General features: G+C 45.1%; 1 long non-coding RNA gene across 1 annotated transcript; it reads left to right on the plus strand.

The window, feature by feature from the left end:
- The first annotated feature begins 664 nt into the window (after positions 1 to 664).
- LOC311598243 lies at positions 665 to 5,907 on the plus strand. The gene is made up of 2 exons (XR_014779521.1): positions 665 to 3,220; positions 3,984 to 5,907. It is a non-coding gene; the product is annotated as an uncharacterized lncRNA (long non-coding RNA).
- Positions 5,908 to 12,513: the final 6,606 nt, after the last annotated feature.

Here is a 12,513-nt window from a genome sequence, read left to right on the forward strand (position 1 = left end):
GGGGGTGTCCTCCAACACCTTGTCTGCCTGCACGCCGCCATGTTTCCTAACATGACAATAGTGGACTAAACCTCTGAATTGTAAGCCAGCCACAGTTAATAAATGTAAGACTTGCTGCCGTCATGGTGTTTCTGCACAGCAACAAAACCCTAGGACAGTCTCCCAAGAGCAGTATTTGCTCTTAACCCTGGAAGCATCTTTCTCCAGCCTCCTAAACTTTGCCAAAATTACTATTCTGGGTTAGCTGGTCCTGCAGTTTGTTGCCACACGAGGGCGCCTTCTAGCCAGTGAGGACAAGAGACGACATCGCCTCTGGTCTAGTCTTCTTTACTCATCAAGGAACAGCCCGGAAGTGCAGCTGTGGCTTCTTGTAAGTGACTCTGGCACCCTTTGGTTATTATTTCTAATTTCAGAGCCCCGCATGGCCAAACCCAAGTTGATCTTGCAGTTGGAGCGTGGCTTTGGGCCATGGAGCCAAGCGAAAGCAGCAGTGCAGAATCTCCCCAGGTGAGTAAATGCGGACGCGGATGTCAGCAGGCAGAGAGCGTGTTGGATGGTGGGCGGTCTTTGCCAATTTCATACAAGCCCAGCCTTGTATGTGGCTCTAGCGCTTTTGTTTGTTTGTTTTCTTTTTTTGTTTGTTTGTTTGTTTTGTCCAGTTTTAAAAGAACATTCTTGGTGTCACCCTGTCTCTCTGTTTTGTTGCTAAAGTGTATTTCTTTAAATTTGTCAAAAAATCAGTCCCTGTATGGATCTTCTTAGCCGTCTTCACTGGGTAGATGCTTGACCCAATCTCTGTTTGTCCTGCTGTCTTGTTTTGTATAATAGCTTTGTGGGTTTTGCTTGTTTGTTTTGTTGTTGTTGTTGTTGTTGAGACAGAGTTTCTCTGTGCAACAGCCCTGGCTGTCCTAGACTGGGCTGCCCTTGAACTCACAAGTGCATGCAACCACCTGGCCTGGCTGACATTTTTTTTTTTTTTTCAAAAACCTGCTCCTTTTAAATTTATAGTAGGTAGCTGTCTTTGTAATGTTCCTTTCTTTCTTTCTTTCTTTCTTTCTTTCTTTCTTTCTTTTTGAGACAGGGTTTGTCTCTGTGTAGTTTTAGCTGTCCTAGACCCACTCTGTAGAGTAGGCTGGGCTCGAACTCACAGCAGTCTGCCTGCCTCTGCCTCAGGAGTGCTGTGATTAAAGGTGTGTGCCACCACGCCCGGCTTGTCTTTGTGGTCTTCATACGATCAAAAGCGCCTACAGTCAGCTAGAACACAGTGAAATAAGTGATGAGACAGCCAGGAAAATGTGTGCCAGGAAAAATAGACAGGAGTTTTATGTTAGCAAGTGCTTACAGTGGATTTCCTATTTATAGATATCATCATTTAATTATATTTTCATTGAGATGACCATTTTCTAACTTTTGCATGTAATCAGTCGTTGGATATAAATTAATGACTTGGTAGTGATCATGGTTAGCGTATTGATACATTTGGAAATTAGTAGCCATAGGAAATCAGAGACATTTAATATACTCGGTGTACCGTTTTGTCTCCTGCTTTTCTTATCCTTTTTTAACATTTGTTAGGTTTCATTTTCTTTGGGTTTACTTTCTCCTCTGAGTGGTACAGCAGTTTACGGCTACAGGAGGGAAGATTGACACCTCCTTACAATTTGCTGTACAAACTGCAGAGTGGATACGGCAATTATAGAAAAAACAGGCAAAATATGACAAATCTGCCAACACACATTGGCTTTCTGATAACTGCGTCCAGAAATAGGGAAGTGGAAAAGATGCCAGACAGAAAACTCATATGCTACATTTACTAGAGATCATGGATACCACACACCGCACACACCTCACACACACACACATACACATATACATACACACACACACACACACACAGAATGAATGAATGAAAATAACAAAAAGAAACACAACAGAGGTGAGACAGACTAGAGACCTAGAAAGCTAGGCACACCAACCAATACCTAAGTGTGGGAGTAACTTAGAACCACAAATGGACATGATCCCAAAAGGCCTTTTTGAAGGGCATTAAAATTAAATTGCCAAAAATACAAAAGAAAGAATACTGAAGCCGGCCAAACAGGAATGTGCTTAGTTACTTTAGAAGACACACATATTAGCACACTAGATGTCTTAGCAAAGACTGTACTGACTAGAAGGCATGGGCTCATGTGTTTTAAACCCCGAGACAAAGTTGCAAAACAAGATTACTCTGACTAACAAAGTTATCCATTAAAATTGGAAGAATTAATGGCCTCCTACAGTAAGCATGAATTCGATCTACATTTCAACAGTAAAATAAAGAGATGTGCACTAAAACCCTGCTATCTTAGTGTGGTTTGCTAGCCACTATGGGGCGAGATATGCACACTTAGCATAGGTCAGTACGTGCCTTAGTTGGGGTTGCTGCTGCTGTGCTAACACCGAAAGCAGCCGAGGGAGGAAACGGTTTTTCTCAGCTGCTGACCCACAGCACAGCCCTTCACAGACAGAGTCAGGGCAGTAGCTCAGCAGGGACAGGAGCAGAGACCACGCTGCTCTCCGCCTTGCTTAGTCTGCCCAGAGGTGGCACTAACCACTGGCCCTTTCACATAATTCAAGAAAATGTACCACAGGCTTGCCCACGGGCTAGTCTGGCCAGGGCATTTTCTTTCTTTCTTTCTTTCTTTCTTTTTTAGTTTTTTGAGACAGGGTTTCTCTGTGTTGCTTTAGTTGTCCTAGATTACTTTGTAGACCAGGCTGGCCTCGAACTCACAGTGATCCACCTGCCTCTGCCTCCTTGCAAGTGTTGGGATTAAAGGTGTGCGCCACCATGCCTGGCCTTTTTTTTTTCCCCTTCAAGACAGGGTTTCTCTGTGTAGCCTTGGCTGTCCCAGGCTTACTTTGTAGACCAGGCTGGCCTCGAACTCACAGCGATCCGCCTGCAGGGCATTTTCCTAATTGAGGTCCTCTCTTTCTGAATGACTTTAGCTCTGTCAAGTTCATGTAAAATTAGCCTCAATAAACATGTGAAGGGACGGCTTTACTTTTATGCTTAAATTCTATAAAAATATGCATGTGTTATTATGGAATCATGACATTTTTTATTATTATAGGTGTTCATAAAGTGAGTGCTCTGATTGATACCAGCAAGGAAAATCCCAGGATATATTTGTCTCAACTTGGAAGAACTCGCCAAAAGACACCAAGTGAAGACATTGAAGTAAGTAAGACATGTAATTCAAAGTCAAACCATATTTCAAATATGGACAAATTAGTATATGCACACACAAAGAACGAAGAGGAAACCTTTTCGCACGTAACCCTGGCAGAATGTAGCACTTCTTTTTCCATGGTGGCCTAATTAGATGCAGGCTGCCCAAGAACATGGTGACTGTCACCTAAGTAAGCAAGGCCACCAGGTGCCTCAGCATCTTGGTTTGCAAAACAATAAAGCTCATAGTGTTATATTCAGCATTTTCAATGCCTTTGATACGAAGATGATACTATTGACACATAAAGAATTTTCATATCACAGAGACCTAGTAAATTCTGTAAATGCTTGAAATATTTTCCTTGCCCAAGAAGTGGCTTATGTGGAAACAAGGACTGAATGTAGAACATGTGGCTAATGTTTGGTAAGAAGCCTAAATCTGTAAATGGTAAAGTCCATGCAGAAATGTTTAGTGAGTATGAGAAACTTTTCATTAAGAATTCATATGTCGGGGCTGGGTGGTGGTGGCGCACACCTTTAATCCCAGCAGAGGCAGGCGGATCGCTGTGAGTTCAAGGCCAGCCTGGTCTACAAAGCGAGTCCAGGACAGTCAAGGCTACACAGGGAATCCCTGTCTTGACACCCCCACCCCACTCCCCACCCCCGCCAAAAAATAAAAAATAAAAGGATTCATACCTCAGACTATCAGGCAGCTCATTCTAGGAAAAAACACTGGAGTGCTCAAGAATCTAACAAATTCTTTTGTTTCAAGGCAAAACTAAAGACTCAACAGAGAGTCCCCAAAGGGACAGAGCCCTGTGGTGGCAGAGCGCCTGCAAAAACACTTTGTGGCAAGTTACAGAAAACCAAGAGTGAGACAGTGCACAGAGTTGGGAAACGCTATGACTGTAAGGACTGTAGGAAATCTTTCTGCAATAATTCAACCCTCATTAAGCATTACAGAAGAACTCACAACGTAGACAAGCCCTATGAATGCAGTGAATGTACTAAGATGTACTACTGGAAGTCGGACCTCACTTCACATCAGAAAACTCATAGACAAGAGAGGACCTATAAGTGTAAAGTATGTGGGAAATGTTTTTTCCGGAAGTCTCATCTCAATGTACATGAAAACGCTCACACAGGCGAGAAGCCTCATGAATGTCCAGAGTGCAAGAAAGCTTTCTACTACAAGTCAGACCTTAATCGGCACAGGAAGACCCATCTGGGCGAAAAGCCTTTCGTATGTGAAGTGTGCAAGAAACCTTTTTCTCGAAAGTCAAAGCTCTCTATCCATCAGAGAACTCATACAGGGGAGAAGCCTTACCAGTGTACAGATTGCAGTAAAGCGTTTTCCCATCAGTCACAGCTTACCGCGCATCGGATAACTCATTCATCTGAGAATCATTATGAATGTGAAGAATGCAATAAATCTTTCCACTGGAAGTGCCAACTCACGGCACATCAGAAAAAGCATACAGGCAAGAAGGCCCATGAAGGAAGAACTCAGGAAAGCCTTCTCGCATAAGTCAGAAGTCCCGTACATCAGAGAACTCACACAGCTGCTAAGCCCTGCAGAAGTGAGGAATGCAAGGAATTTTACATACAGTAGACTTTACTGTACACAGACAGTTCATAACCCAAGAAGCTGTACAGAACATTAAAGAAATGGAGGAAAGTTTTCCGGTGCGTGTCTGAGCTCAGTTGACAAATAAATGAGACCCATACAAATGGAAAGCCACGGTGAAGAGCGCCTCTCAAATCTAGCCACTGCCGCAGCAGCAGAGAGCAGCATATGAAGAAACCATTGTATTGACGGGACTCCTTAGATGACTCACATGACGTCAGAGGCCCCCACAAAGATGGTGTGAGAGAGCTCAGTGGTTAAGAGCTATAATTGTGCTGATCCTAGCACCTGCTTGACAAGTCAGGGTCCCTGTGTAGGAACCAAGCAGAACCAGATGCCATTTTTGTACCAAGTCTCCATCTTGTCCTCATGGACAGGGCGTTCAAATCTGACTACTGGTTTCAGAAGGATAATGGAGTGTAGAAAATTGGGATTAAAAATGTGCATTCAGGGCTCGGGGAGATGGCTCCATGTGTAAAGCACGCATGCCTTTAACCCCAGCACTCAGGAGGTAGAGGCAGCCTCTGCTCACATTGCCATAACCCATGTAAAGGCCAAATGTGGCAACACAAGCCTCTGTAATAGTTGTGCAGAGGAAGAATCAGCCAGAAGCTTAAGATCCCAGTGGCATGTTGGGGACGGACTACATGGCCAGTGTTCAGCCATCTTGTCAGAACCTAGGTTCCTATTTCTCCAGAAGTCTGCCATTCACCAGAAACTAGCTGACCTTGTCGTAGGTCATCAGTTAGACACCTGTTGTGGTTTATTGTGGGGGCTGGTCATTCCAGACCCCCGAGCTACTCCTTTTCCAGTGGGACTACTGATAAGATCAGATTAAAAGCCAGCTGCCTGTGAGCAGCAGTTCTGGGAGCTTTTTCCTGACTAACCAGATCCTTCACGACTTTCCTGGAATTTCTCTCCTGCAATTAGCAGCTGTAAAGGTAGATACCTACCTGCTGGAGCATTCCAGAGTTGGGTATCCATAGCAACCCTTGCTTATGCAAATACCCATGCCTCTGTGCCTATATAAACTCTGTAAAAATTCTCAATAAACGAGGTTTGATCAGAATGCAGACTTGCCCCCTTCTTCGTGTCTAGTGTTCTGTCTCTATACAGGAACATTTTCCTGAGCGTTAGTCAAACCCCAGCGGGCCGGGGCAGTGGCAGGAACAAGAAAAGCCTAACCTTTAAAACAAGGTGGGAAGAGAGAACTGATGCCAGAAGGTCGTCCTCTTCCACATGTGCGTGCATAGCTTAAAATCCAGTCCTTATTTATTCACCTCCAGTGAATTAATAATTTAATAATTATTAGATATTTGTTAATAATTACTAATTAACAGTTTCTGTTTCTTGAGTTGTCCATGCATTGTTCAGGGATTTATTTTATTTTTTTTTAGCAGGGTTTTTCTCTGTAGCCTTGGCTGTCCTGGACTCACTTTGTAGACCAGGCTGGCCTCAAACTCATAAAGATCCGCCTGCCTCTGTCTCCTGAGTGCTCAGATTAAAGGCGTGCACCACCACGCCTGGCTACATATATACTCTTTTTTTTTTTTTTTTTTTTTTTTTGGTTTTTCGAGACAGGGTCTCTCTGTGTAGCCTTGGCTGTCCTGGACTCACTTTGTAGACCAGGCTGGCCTCGAACTCACAGCGATCCGCCTGCCTCTGCCTCCCGAGTGCTGGGATTAAAGGCGTGCGCCACCACGCCCGGCTACATATATACTCTTAAGAGGTTCTTTTACATCTGCTCCCCGTACCTGATTGGGCTGGCGATTTGAATGAGAATGGCCCTCATAGGTTCCTGTTTGAACACCTGCTCCCCAGGGAGCGGAACTGTTTGGGAAGGAACAGGAGGCGTGGCCTTATTGGAGCAGGTGTATCGCTGAGGGTGGGCTTTGAGGTTTCAGGAGATTGGACCTACTCTCAGTATGCTCTGCCTCCTTGTGGGTCACTGTGTGACCTCCTGGCTGTTGCCACCGCCCTGCTTTAGCTCTGTCATTCTGGATGCTTACCCTCTTAACCATAAGGCGAATTAAACACTTTATTTTTTATAAGTTGCCTTGGTCACGGTGTCTTGTCACAGTAATAGGAAGTAAGTGATATACCAAGCATCCTTCATTGTGCCCCAGTGGTCAGCTTTGCCAGCTGTCACCTAGAGTACATGAGATTCATTCCTTCTCCCTGACCCCATGTTACTTTTAAAAATACATCATGTCTTCCAACCTTGCTCCTTGTCTACAAACTCTCACTTGTAACTGAAGTGGAGTCCACCCTCTTTGTCCTCCCCCCCACCCCACCCCCACCCCCGAGACAGGGCCTCTCTGTGTAGCCTTGGCTGTCCTTGACTCGCTTTGTAGACCAGGCTGGCCTCGAACTCACATCAATCCTCCTGCCTCTGCCTGCCTCCCGAGTGCTAGGATTAAAGGCGTGTGCCACCACACCCAGCTGTCCTCCTTGTCCTTTTTTTTTTTTAAATACTTTATTTAATTTTGAATTTATGTGGTTTGGTGTAGGGATGTCAGATCTCGGAGTTACAGACAGTTGTGAGCCGCCATGTGGGTGCTGGGAATTGAACCCAGGTCCTTTGGAAGAGCAGGCAGTGCTCTTAACCACTGAGCCATCTCTCCAGCCCGCCTCCTTGTCCTTCTAAGAAAACCCAGAGTACTATGGTTCTTGTGCCTCCTCTTAGTCTGAGAGGCATAAAATCTGATTTACCTTCCTTTATAAATGCTTTATGTAATTTTGTTTTCTAACTAGTCCACGTAAATAGTCCACATAACCAGTCCAGCTGGTCAGTTATTGGGGGGCCGAGGGGGGTCGCAACCTGTGGTTAAAGATATGGGCGAGAGAGACGCAGGGCTCAAGCGAACAGTAGCTTGTCAAGAGCCGTTTATTGAGGGTGGGGGCAGGCTTTTTAAAACCTGCTTTAGGGAGGGCGGGGTAAGCGGGGAGAGTAAATGGTAAAGTACAAAATCTTCTAGGGTTGAGCCCCGGGAACATTTGCAAGGGGAGGGGTCTTCCTAGGTGAGACAAAGCAGGATGTCTCTGTGGTTATCTCAGGATCGGATCGCTCTCTTCTCAGGACTAAGCCGGATGCCTTGCATGCCTAATGAGTGGCCCAGCAGGATGTTTGCTGCAGATGCTGAATGGGTGGGGGTCGGCCACAGGCCGTTTGGTCCCTGGCAGTTTTCTGCAAAAACTTCCAGGAGATTGAGACTAGGTTGCTGGCTCCCCGTCCCTAGAATACAGGGATGTTCCTGGCTAGTCCATGTAGGGGAAACCCTCTGAAGTAAGAACTGCTGGAGAAAACGCTGCCCTCATTTCAAGATGAACCACAGCATGGTACTGGCATAAAAATACATGTCGATCAGTGGAATTGAATTGAAGACCGAGACGTAACTCTACACACCCATGAACATCTGATTTTTGACAAAGAAGCCAAAAAATAACACATTGAACAAAAAAAGCATCTTCAACAAAAGGTGCTGGGAAAACTGGGTGGGAGCGTGTAGAAAAATGCAAGTGGATCCATATTTATCATCCTGCACAAAACTCCATATGGATTGAGGTTCTTGACATAAGGCCAGATCTCCGAATAGGATAGAAGAGAAAGAGGGGCGGGCGGGGGGGGGGGGGGGAGAGGTCGTCTCCAGCTCACTGGCACAGGAGAATACTTTGACACAGGACACTGATAGCACAGGCACTAAGAATAACAAGCAATGAATGGGAACTTATGAAACTAAAAATCTTCTGTATTGCAAAGGAAAAATGGCAGGCTACAAAATAAATTGGTTTTTTTGATTTTAGTATTTTTTCCCAACTACATTCTGTACAGGTCTAATATCTAAAAGATACCTAAAATATATAAAGAACTAAAATAATTAGGCATCAAGAAATGAAACAAAGAACAGCACGCTTTTAATCCCAGCACTCAGGGCAGAGACAGGTGGCTCGCTGTGAGTTCGAGGCTACCCTGGTCTACAAAGTGAGTCCATGGCAGCCAAAGCTACACAGGGAAACCCTGTCTTGGGGGGGGGGGGAAGGGAACAATTCAATTTAAAAATAGGGTGAAGAGGACTAAACAGAATTCCCAAAGATGAAACACAAACGACTGAGAAGCACTTAAAAGAAATTTCAACATCCTTAGTCATAAGAGAAATGCAAAATAAAACTACTTTGAGATTCCATCTATACCAGTCATAATGGTCAATCAGTAAAGCACTTGGGGTTGGAGAGATGGCTCAGTGGTTAAGAGCACTGTCTGCTCTTCCAGACGACTTGGGTTCAATCTCCAGAACCCACATGGCGACTCATAACTGTAAGTCCAAGAGCTGACACCCTCACACAGGCATAGATGCAGAGTAAACACCAATGCATATAAGATAAAAAATAAAGCCGGGTATGGTGGCACACGCCTTTAATCCCAGCACTCAGGAGGCAGAGGCAGGAGGATCGTTGCGAATTTGAGACCAGCCTGGTCTACCAAGTGAGTCTAGGACAGCCAAGGCTACACAGAGAAACCTTGCCTCGAAAAACAAGCAAAAACATAAATCATTAGCTGGTTGTGGTAATCCCAGCACTTGAGAGGCGGAGGCAAGTGGATCGCTGTGAGTTCGAAGCCAGCCTGCTCTAAAAAGTGAGTCCAGGACAGCCAAGGCTACACAGAGAAACCCTGTCTCAAAAACCCAACCAAACAAAAAACAAGTGACAACTCAGGCTGGTCAGGGTGTGAGGGAAAAGGGAACACTTTTCCATTGTTGATAGGAGAGCAAACTTACACAGCCACCATGGAAAGCATTGTGGCCGGTCCACAGGAAGCTGGCTGTACATCTACCTCAAGGTCCAGCTAGACCACTCCTGGCATATGCCCAGAGGACTTGACATCCTGCTATAAAGACCCTTGCTCATCCATGTTCGTTGCTGCTCTATTCATAATATCACAAGTTAGAAACAGCATAGATGTCCCTCAACAGATAAAGGAAACATGACACATTTACACAATGGAGTATTGTAGAGAACCATGAGATACACAGGCTTAGGGATGGATCGGAAAAAAGCCCTTACTGAGGTAACCCAGACCCAAAACAACAAATATGGTACGTCTTCTTTTATATGTAGATGTTACCTTTTAATCTTTTGATAGGCGCGATACATTCTGTATAAGCATAGAGGGTAGATATAAAGCAAGGACAAGGCGGAAGCGAGGATGTTCCAAAAAAGGGAAAACAGCATATAATTATGAAGAGTTGGGGACAGACTGGAACTGGAGGATCAAATGAGGAGGAGAGGAAAGGCGAGGGTGGGGTAGGGAGGGGCGTTGGTTGAGGGGAATGGAGGGCTGGAGAGATGGCTCAGGTTAAGAGCACTGACTGCTCTTCCAAAGGTCCTGAGTTGGATTCCCAACAACCAAACGGGGTGGCTCACCAGCTACAGTGATCTGTAATGAAATCTGGTGCCCTCTTCTGGCCTGCAGACAGGCAGTCTTGGGGAATCGGGTCTTTTTTTTTTTTAAAGATTTATTTATTTATTATGCATACAGCATCTGCCTGCATGTGTGCCTGCCCGCCAGAAGAGGGCAGTAGATCTCATTATAGATGGTTACGAGCCACCATGTGGTTGCTGGGAATTGAACTCAGGACCTCTGGAAGATCAGACAGTGCTCTTAACCTCTGAGCCATCTCTCCAGCCCGGGGAATCGGGTCTTAATGTAGAGCTTCTTGATCCATTTGGAGTTGGATTTTGTGAAAGTGAGATAAGAGCATAATTTCTTATTTTTTCTGCAAGTTATAATCCAGGTTGCCCAGCACTATCTGGTAGAAAAGCTCTTGTTGTATTCGCAAATGTATTTTGTTTCATTGCAAAAAAATCAAGTAGCTGCATGCCTATGGTTGTGCAAACGGGTCTTCTGTTATTTGTCACCAATCTACATGTTTGTTTTGTGATGGTGACATGGTGTTTTTTTTTTTTTTTTTTTTTTTTTTTTGGTTTTTCGAGATAGGGTTTCTCTGTGTAGCCTTGGCCATCCTGGACTCTCTTTGTAGACCGGGCTGACCTCGAACTCACAGCGATCCGCCTGCCTCTGCCTCCCGAGTGCTGGGATTAAAGGCGTGCGCCACCACGCCCGGCTCGACATGGTGTTTTATTACCGTAGATCTATAATCTAATTTATAATTTGAAATCAGGTGTGTGACACCTCCAGCGTTATTCTTTGCTTCTACGATTGCCTTGAATAGCCTCAGTCATTTGTGCTTTCATACAAATCCTAAGAAAATCTTCTACATCGATGAAAGATAACCCTGGAGTTCTGTTTGAGGTTGTACTTTTAGATACATAGATCCGCTTTCGCTAGGATGGCAATTTACAAGATACTAACCTTTCTGATGCAGGGGCATCCAATTTTCACTACCTTCCTCAATTTCTTCCTTCAATGTTTCTTTTCTTTCTTTTTTAATCATAGAGGTCTTTCTCTTCCTTGGTCAGGTTCATTCTAAGATACGTTGTTAAGCTACAGTGGATGATTTCTTTCTCAGAAAGGACCCTGTTAGTCTCCGTGGTAATATCTAACTGCATTTACATAAATAATACTTCAAAGTTGAACTACCTAAGCTGTGAAGTTTTGCCTCACCTGGAATGTTCCTGGCCACCCACCCCCAAATCAAGCTCCTGGCCTACACTTACTCCCCCCCCCCCCCCCCCCCCCCCCCCCGTGTAGTCCTGGCTGCCCTGGAACTCACTCTGTAGAACAGGCTGGCTCTGAACTCAGAGATCCAGCTGCCTCTGCCTCCGGAGTGCTGGGATTAAAGGTGTGCGTCATCACGCCCAGCTTCACTTATCTGTTGAATGATTATTATTATTTAATATTGAATTATCATTTTAGTAATATCAGCGGTTACTCCTTACCCAGGTATATGCCCAAATAACCACACAAAGAGACTGGGATCTCTTTAATTAGCCTACAGCACGATGCTATGCAACGATTATTCCATCCTAACCCTGCATGCGACCACAGCTTCCCCCCCCCCCCCCGCCATTCTGATTTCCCACTCTATACTCGCTTTCCCCTCACATCCTAGGTCCAGCTCACTCCTCCTGGCGCTTCCCAGGCCTCTGCATGTGCACCCCTCCTCTCCTTCCTTCTCTCTCTCCTCCCATCACTGGGCCAGGATGTCCCTCCCACCCTATTCTCTGTTATTGCTCAGCATTGGCTGGTTTGTTTTTATTGGCAACACAGAGAACAAATGGTGACATGTTTACACAAACTTGAAATGGGAGATTGTAGGCTTCAACCTTTTACAAACGTATTTTATTTGAGGTTCTTTCATGCTTATACCTACCTTCCAACCCACCTACCCTAGATAGGAGAGAAAAGAGGTTAATGGGAACAGGAGAAGTAGACCTTTTTGGACTCAGTTCCTGGGAGCGATTCCCCTGGCATAGTCGGCAGGATTTCATTAGACCAGCGATTCAACCAAAGTTGCTGCTGGAACCTGGAGCAGCAGCTGGAACCCAGAGCCTCAAAGCGTTCTCTGGAGCAGTTCTCTCTAAGAGCGACTCAATGTGGAGCCAAACAATACCAAGACCCCAAAAGCCCCGCTTCCTGTTTGGGGCAGATATATATAAAATCTCCTCGCAGAGTCTATACTAAGATGTATTTCAGCTGGCAAAAACCAAGCCCCCT

The sequence above is a fragment of the Acomys minous genome (assembly GCF_964271855.1).
Source record: "Acomys minous genome assembly, chromosome: 5".
NCBI classification, from domain to species: domain Eukaryota; kingdom Metazoa; phylum Chordata; class Mammalia; order Rodentia; family Muridae; genus Acomys; species Acomys minous.